General features: G+C 37.0%; 1 pseudogene; it reads right to left on the bottom strand.

The window, feature by feature from the left end:
• Nucleotides 1-1,038: 1,038 nt before the first annotated feature.
• LOC149569946 (cinnamoyl-CoA reductase 1-like) lies at nt 1,039-4,124 on the bottom strand (annotated as a pseudogene).
• Between the last annotated feature and the right edge of the window lie 3,959 nt (nt 4,125-8,083).

Raw genomic sequence — 8,083 nt, 5'->3', positions numbered from 1 at the left:
AATACTATTTCTAATAAAATAATAATGATTAAATATTATTCATATAATAAAAATGGTGATTAAAAGAAAAGGCATGGAAGAAAAATTATTTTCTTATTTTCTTATTTATTTTAATTTGATTATTACATTAAAAGATCATAAAAATACTATGGTACCCAATAACGTGATTCACTTTATTGTGATCTTGCTACAATAATAGAAGTAGGGAAACAACATATTTATAAGAAAGAAATATCTTTAGTAAAATTGTATATACACGTAAAAACACACTTTGAATAATTTTAATTAAAAATATATTTAAAAAATAATGTACACTAAATAAAGATATATTTAATACCAAAATAATATATACTAAAAAAATACATATTTACAATTTATATACATATAATTTAAACATATTTCATTATGAAAATGATTCTCACTTGTGGTATGTTAGACCCAACAGACTCCTTTGAAAACTATAAATGACATAAAATGTTCTCAAAAAATTAAATATGTAAAAACAATTGAACTAGATTGAGTAGATGAACACCAATGTGCATATAGATAAAGATGTTGAAGGTCAAGAGATAGGAATGTTAATTTGTGTATTTAATAAATATATAAAAGCATGGCTAGGGTGGTAGAAAAATTGTGAGACAAATAAAGACATATAGATATAGAAATAGAGAGTGAACTAATAATAAGCTCCATTTAATCATTTGACATATTTTTACTATTGACATAACTCTTGCATCCCTCAAAAATGCAAGTGCTAGTATAAATTCTATTTTGAAAAAACTCCAAATTTTTAAAACAATATGTAATAGAGTTTAATGACAAATTAAGACTATAACACCATTTATTCAGTAATATATTTAATAAAGCAATCACATTAACTGTATAAGAGATAACTCTGCTCGCCGGATGCTACAGTATGGATATTAATATGCGGCGTTGAATCCAACTCTTGAAACTGATAATAGTGTTCAGAGGAACAAGGTCCGATTTCCTTCAATGAGTTGGCTTTAACACCGGTCTTATTCTTCGTCTTTGGGTCTATAATTTGGAAAGAAATCCCTTCTCCTTCAAACTCCCGACCGTCTCAGCTAAACAATCTGTTATAGGCGTGAACGAAAAACCCAAATCCTTCAGCTTCTGATTGCTGAATTTGTATGCCGACTTCCTTGGATTCTTCTCATCAGAGCACCTACATTGAAGGTGAATTAAATCTAACATTACTCACTGTTGTGAAATCGCCAACCATTTTATCAATCTTCAGAATTAATAAGAAGTATTCAATAATAAATTAGAATCCATACTTGGTAGGAAGTGGCTATTGAGGGAACATCTGTGACAACATATCAACGAGCTCTCCTCTGTGAAGGCTTCTCTCTGCACACAGATATCGACCAGAGGCAGACGGAGTCTCATAGAGCAATATGTGCGCTCTCGCTACATCTCTCACATCCACATAAACCTGCGTTGCATTAACATATGTCTTGGCCGACCCTAGAAGAATTAAACCAACAGTTAATATCATTTTCATCAAGGGGACAGTAGATTGGAATTAGGATAGTATTAACATTAGCTCACCAGTTAAATATTTCAAAACGTGAACAGTGGTGGCATTCGCAGTTGGCTGGAGGAGAGGACCCAACACGACACCGGGATTAATCCTGATCAAATCCAAACCCGCCTCTTCTGCATACGCACACGCTGATTTCTCAGCAATCGTCTTTGCATAGCAATACCAATTCTGAGCACCAAAAGACAGAGAGAACAAAATTTAACAATGATGGATACGTAATTTACAAATCTATCCATGAAATTTCGAACCATACAAATTAGTTTACCGTGCTTTGAAGGCAGTAATCAAGGTCACTCCAGCACTTTTCATCAACAATGGTTTGCGGATTCCTGTTGGGGTCAAGGTAAACAGCACCAAGTGTGGACGTAAGTATCACACGCTTCACTCCCACTTCTTTGGAGACCCTCAATACATGCAGAGTGCCATTCACAGCTCCATCCATCACTTGTATCTGTATAAGTATCATTAAATCTCAGGTCTTCAAAAGATTTATAATCAGTTGAATAAACATACGTACCGGATCTTCAGTCATAGGGAAAGCCGTGTGAAAGACTCCTTTGCACCCTCTCATGGCCGTTATCAAACTGCCATAGTCGAGAATATCGGCGTTGACAAGCTCAAGCCTCTCTTCTGCCCCTTCCAACTCTTTGAGATGAGCATACTTCTTATCATCTGCACATAATTCATAAGTATTTGAGATAGCACATAAATTTGTATATTGATGATGAAAATAAATACTGACCAGGATTTCGGATGGTTCCTCTGACAGTGTAGCCTTTGTTCAAGAGCATTTTAACAAGCCAGGAAGCAATGAATCCTCCAGCTCCTGTTACGCACACGCTTTCCATCTTCACTTTCTTCTCCTGAATGCGACATAGCCAAAATAATTAGGAAACATATTGCATTGTTTGTTGCCTCGTATGGCTGCTGGCTGGTGCCATATCTTTTCTGTATCTACTGCCATGTCAAATATCCCAAGAAAATAAATGCCCTAACTCATTGTGGATGTGGGGCCTCAAAGCTCTGATACCATGTTAAAAATATTAACTCAACTTCAAAAAACACAAACCTAAACCTAAAAACTTGCTCAGCGCAAACTATTGCCGAAAACCAATTTTTCTCGGCACTTAAAAACTGCTCGGCACATGAAGGTGCTGAGTGCCAATTTTGCTCGACACTTGATGGTGCTGAGTGACAGGCAATAGGTGCTAAGTGACAGGAAGCATGGCACACAAAGTAAATGCTCGACAACAATAGATGCCGAGTGAGCTCGGCTCCAACTGAGAAAGAGGATGCCGAATGTTCTATTTCAACTAAAATATTATAACTTAGAAAAAATCCAATGTGAATGCTTTCACCATTAAAACCAAAGAGCCAAAGCTTTATGCTTCAAAACAAAACTTGTCAAATACAACATTCAAGGGAAGAGTAATGGATTCAAGTATGTCTGCTTGCTTTACTATTCAACTTGATTAAGCCATTACAAAATTTGAGAGCATTTGGCTTCAACTAGAAAAACTCTAAAATAACCCTAAACTGATAAAACTTCAAACTCCAATAAATTTTTAAACTTGCAGCTCTAATGGCTGCATACAATGGTTCCTGAAGCAATTACTTCTTCAACAGGACAAAACAAAACAACAACTAACTCATAGAATGAACAGAGGAGTCGCGTGCAACTGGAGACACTGAACATACTTCCTTCTGTCTTTGCAACAAGTGGATCTGCTGAACACTTTCTTCTTCTTCCTTTACTATGCTTTGCTAAACTGAATCTCTGAATAATCTAACTGAATAAAAATGAATGTAGAAACATTCCCTTTTGTCACATTCCATTTTTCTCCTCATTTCTGATTTCAAAATCTTACCCACCATATTTATGTTTCTATCTATTCTGAATGTCAAAGGTGGTAGGTGAGTGTTTGGCTCCAAGGAGAAACAACCACTACATTTAATTTTTCAACACTCCCCCTTTGTCCTACGCCAAACAAACAAGGATTAGTGCTGATCCAAATCGATTACACCAAGACACTCTCTTAGGTGTACAAAAGATCCAATGCCTAAAGGCTTAGTAAAGATGTCTGCTAGCTACTACTCAGACTTGCAAAATTCCATCTTGATATCCCCATTCTCCACCAACTCTCTGATGAAGTGACATCTAATCTCAATATGCTTGCTTTTCTCATGGAATACTGAATTCTTGGACAATGCAATTGATGAGATGTTGTCACTATAAATTGTGGTTCCGTCCTCTTGCCTTTCATTCAAATCTATCAAGATCCTTCTTAACTAGATAGCTTGACATGCTACTACATTCGTTGCTATATACTCAACCTTTTCTATAGATTGAGCAACAATAGGTTGCTTCTTGGATGCTCATGAAATTGCACCCGATCCCATACGAAACATATATCTGGAAGTGCTCTTCCTATCATCTGAACTTCTAGCCCAATCACTATCTGTGTATCCCACCAACTTGAAATCATCATTTGTAGTATACAAAATTCCAAATCCCTTGGTACCTTTCATATACCTTAAGATCCTCTTTCCCACTTGCCAATGGGAATCTTTTGGTGTTTCCATAAATCTAAAAATCAAACTTACTGCATGCATTAGGTCTGGCCAAGTTGTAGTTAAGTACATTAAACATCCAACCATACTCTTGTATAATTTTGGATCCACTCTCTTGCTAGAGTCTTCCTTGCTCAACTTCAGACCTACTGTTGTTGGTGTAGGGGCTACCTTACTATTCTGCATTTTAAATCTCTTCAAGATCTGCCTTGCATATTTTTCTTGAGAGATGAAGATGCCATTATGCATTTGTTTTACTTTTATGCCTAGAAAGTATTTCAAGGGACCTAGGTCTATCATTTCAAATTCACTTTTCATGGCCTCTTTAAACTGACCAATTAGAGCTTTGTCATTTCCAATAAAAATTAAGTCATCTACATACAAGACAACAATCAACACATTTCCCTTTGCTACCTTGATGTAGAGTGTAGGCTCACCATTGCTTTTGCTAAAGCCATTGCTCATTAAATATGAGTCAATCCTACTATACCATGCCCTTGGAGCTTGCTTGAGCCCATAAAGAGCTCTCTTCAATCTATATACTTTGTTCTCTTCACCTGCAACTTCATAACCAAGTGGCTGCTCCACATATACTTCTTCTTTCAATACACCATTTAGGAAGGCAGACTTCACATCCATTTGAAATACCTTCCACTTGTGCTGAGCTGCAATTGCTATGATAGCACGCATAGTTTCCATTCTTGCAACTAGGGCATATGTCTCATCATAATCTCTTTCATACTGTTGTTTGTAGCCCTTGACTACTAGCCTTGCCTTATGCCTATCAATTTGCCTTCAACATTGCATTTGATCTTGTAGACCCATTTCACTCCAATCACTTGCTTCTTGGGAGGCAATTTAGTTAGCTCCCATGTCTCATTCCTTTCTATAGCATCTATCTCCTCATCCATGGCTTTACACCATTTCTTCTCTTTGATTGCTTTTTCAAAATATGTTGGATCACTATGAGAAAATAATGCAAAATTAACTTTCTCATCATAATCTTCATACCTTTCATCTTGGTACAACTCGCTAAGACTCTTAGTCTTTCTTGGTAATAGGGAGGAGAGTGTGGGATCAAAATCTTCACTATTGTTGCATTGCCGACTAGCTCGGTCTTCACTGGTACTCGGCACTAACACTCGATCATGCCTAAAGGAGCTCGACAATGACTGAACCTGCTTGCCTTTTCTTCTATTTGCTCCTTCTTGTTGCTATTCATCAACATCCTCTTCACTCATAATTGGTACTTTACTAGAAGTGCTTGGTGACTCATCAGTTGGACCATACCAAGACTAATTTTCAAGAAATTCCACATCTCTTGAAAGAGTCATCTTGTTGTTTAGTGGGTAATACAATCTCTATTCCTTTGATTCTGAGTTGTACCCTGTGAAGATGCACTTCACACCTTTGTCATCCAATGTCTGCATTTGTTCTTTAGGCACATGTACATATGCAACACATCCAAACACCCCTAGGTGTTCAACTGTCCATCTTCCTCGTGACCATTTTCCATTAGAATTCTATCACGAACTGCCTTTGTAGGACACATATTAATTAGGTAAACTGTTGTTGCCATAGCCTCTCCCCAAAATTTAGTTGGGAGACCTTTCTCTTTCATCATATTTCTTGCCATTTCAACAATGGTTCTGTTCTTCCTTTCAACCACTCCATTTTGCTGTAGTGTATAGCTGGCTGTGAACTCTTTCTTTATGCCATGTTTCCTACAAAAATTTACAAAAGAATTGGAGGTATACTCCCCTCCTCTATCTATTCTTAGTACCTTGATATAATGTCCACATTCTCTTTTAGCCTAGGCTTTAAATTCTACAAATTTATCAAATGCTTCAGATTTGTTCTTTAAGAAATACGCCCATGTCCTACAACTGAAATCATCTATAAATGTCATGAAATAAGTACTCCCCCCAATAGAAGTAATTTGCATAGGACCGACTAGGTCAGTATGCACTAATTCTAATGGATATCAATCCCTCCTAGAATTTCTAGAATTAAAGGGAAGCCTATGTTGCTTACCCAAAATACAAGCCTCACACTTGTCACATGAATTTTCTATATGTGGCAAACTTTTTACCATTCTTTTATTTGACAACAAATTTAAACCAACATAGCCTAAATGACCATACCTGAGGTTCTATAGCCATGAGGGGTCTTCAATCACACTCCTTAGAGTTGATTGTGTGTGAGGTGCAACACCAACTTGAGATGAGAAACATGTCTTTATCCTCGAGGGAAACATTCGGTTCTTTGTCATTTGAACTATTACAAGTAAGTTCTTGCTCCCATCCTTTTCATGAATGACACACATGTCATTCTCCATCAGCACTTTGTATCCATTTTGAATGAGCTGACCAATGCTCATCAAATTGTGCTTCATACCAGGAGCAAAATACACATTTTGTATTTCCTTCTTCTCACCTTTCTTGGTGTGGACCATAATAGATCCTTTGCCAACAACTGCTAGGGTTCCATTGTTACCCATCATAATTTCTGATTTGAAACTCTTGTCAATGAATGAAAACAAGGTTTCATTCCCACTCATGTGGTTGCTACATCCACTGTCGAGGTACCAAATCTTAGGGCTTCCTTCTTCACCAACATTACGCATGATCAAGGCAGTGGCATTTTTTCCACTTCCCAAGTTCACATTAGCCACAATTGCTTGTCATGACTAATCATTTTGCTTCTTCCAGCATTCATTTGCATAATGCCCATATTTATGATAGTAGTAGCATTCTACATTACTCTTATTTGAGTTGTATTTTTTCTTACCTCCTCTTGAGGTATTTTGTGAGCTACTTGCTCCATCTACTCTTTATGAGCTTTTTGCTGCAGCATTCCTTGATCCTCCATTACCTCGGCCTCTGCCTTTGGAGTTTCTACCTGAGCCATTTCTTCCTCTCCCCCTTCCTCTTAGATTTGACTGAGCCTTGAATGCTTGCTCTTGGGAAGAAGAAGATGTAGATTTGTTGATCCTATGCTCATGGGTTTGAAGAGTACCCATCAACTCATCCATTGTCAAAATAGTGAGGTCTTTTGCCTCTTCTATGGTCATGACCAAATTGTCATATTTATGAGGTAAACTCCTCAATATCTTTTCCACTATCTTCTGCTCTTGATAGTCTTCTCTGTTTGACTTTAATTGGTCAATCACATTGGAGGTCCTTGAACTGAAGTTTGTAACTAATTCATTTTCCTTCATCTGAAGGTTCTCAAACTCCCTCCTTATATTATGTAGCTTTACTATACGTACTTTATCAGTCCCCTTGAAGTTCGTCTCAAAGATATCTCATGCTTCCTTTGCATAATTTTCTGATACAATCTTGGAAAAAATAGTTTCTGTCATTGCTGCTTCAATAAGACTTAATGCCTTAGCATCCTTTCTTCTTGACTCTTTCAAATGAGTCTTTTGTGCATTTGTGAGTGCAGCATACTGAGTTGGGTCTATCACATCATTGAACCCATTAACAAAAAACTCACACAAATCATTTGCAACCATTATAGTTTTCATTTTCTTCACCCATGTATCATAATTTTGTCCATTAAAGGATGGTGGTTGCTGCCATATCTTTCCTGTATCTACTACCATGTCAAATATCCCAAGAAAATAAATGCCCTAACTCACTGTGAATGTGGGGCCTCAAAGCTCTGATACCATGTTAGAAATATTAACTCAACTTCAAAAAACACAAACCTAAACCTAAAAATTTGCTCGGCACAAACTATTGCTGAGTGCCAATTTTTCTCAGCACTTAAAAACTGCTCAACACATGAAGGTGCCAAGTGCCATTTTTTCTCGGCACTTGATAGTGCCAAGTGACAAACAATAGGTGCCGAGTGATAGGAAGCTCGACACACAAAGTAAATTCTTGGCAACAATAGATGTCGAGTGAGCTCGACTCCAACTGAGAAAGAGGATGTCAA

This window comes from Cupressus sempervirens, chromosome 3 (genome assembly GCF_028749045.1).
Source record: "Cupressus sempervirens isolate cs-2001-9-10 chromosome 3, ASM2874904v1, whole genome shotgun sequence".
In the NCBI taxonomy this organism is placed as follows: Eukaryota; Viridiplantae; Streptophyta; class Pinopsida; order Cupressales; family Cupressaceae; genus Cupressus; species Cupressus sempervirens.
This window is presented reverse-complemented; position numbering and strand designations above follow the sequence as displayed.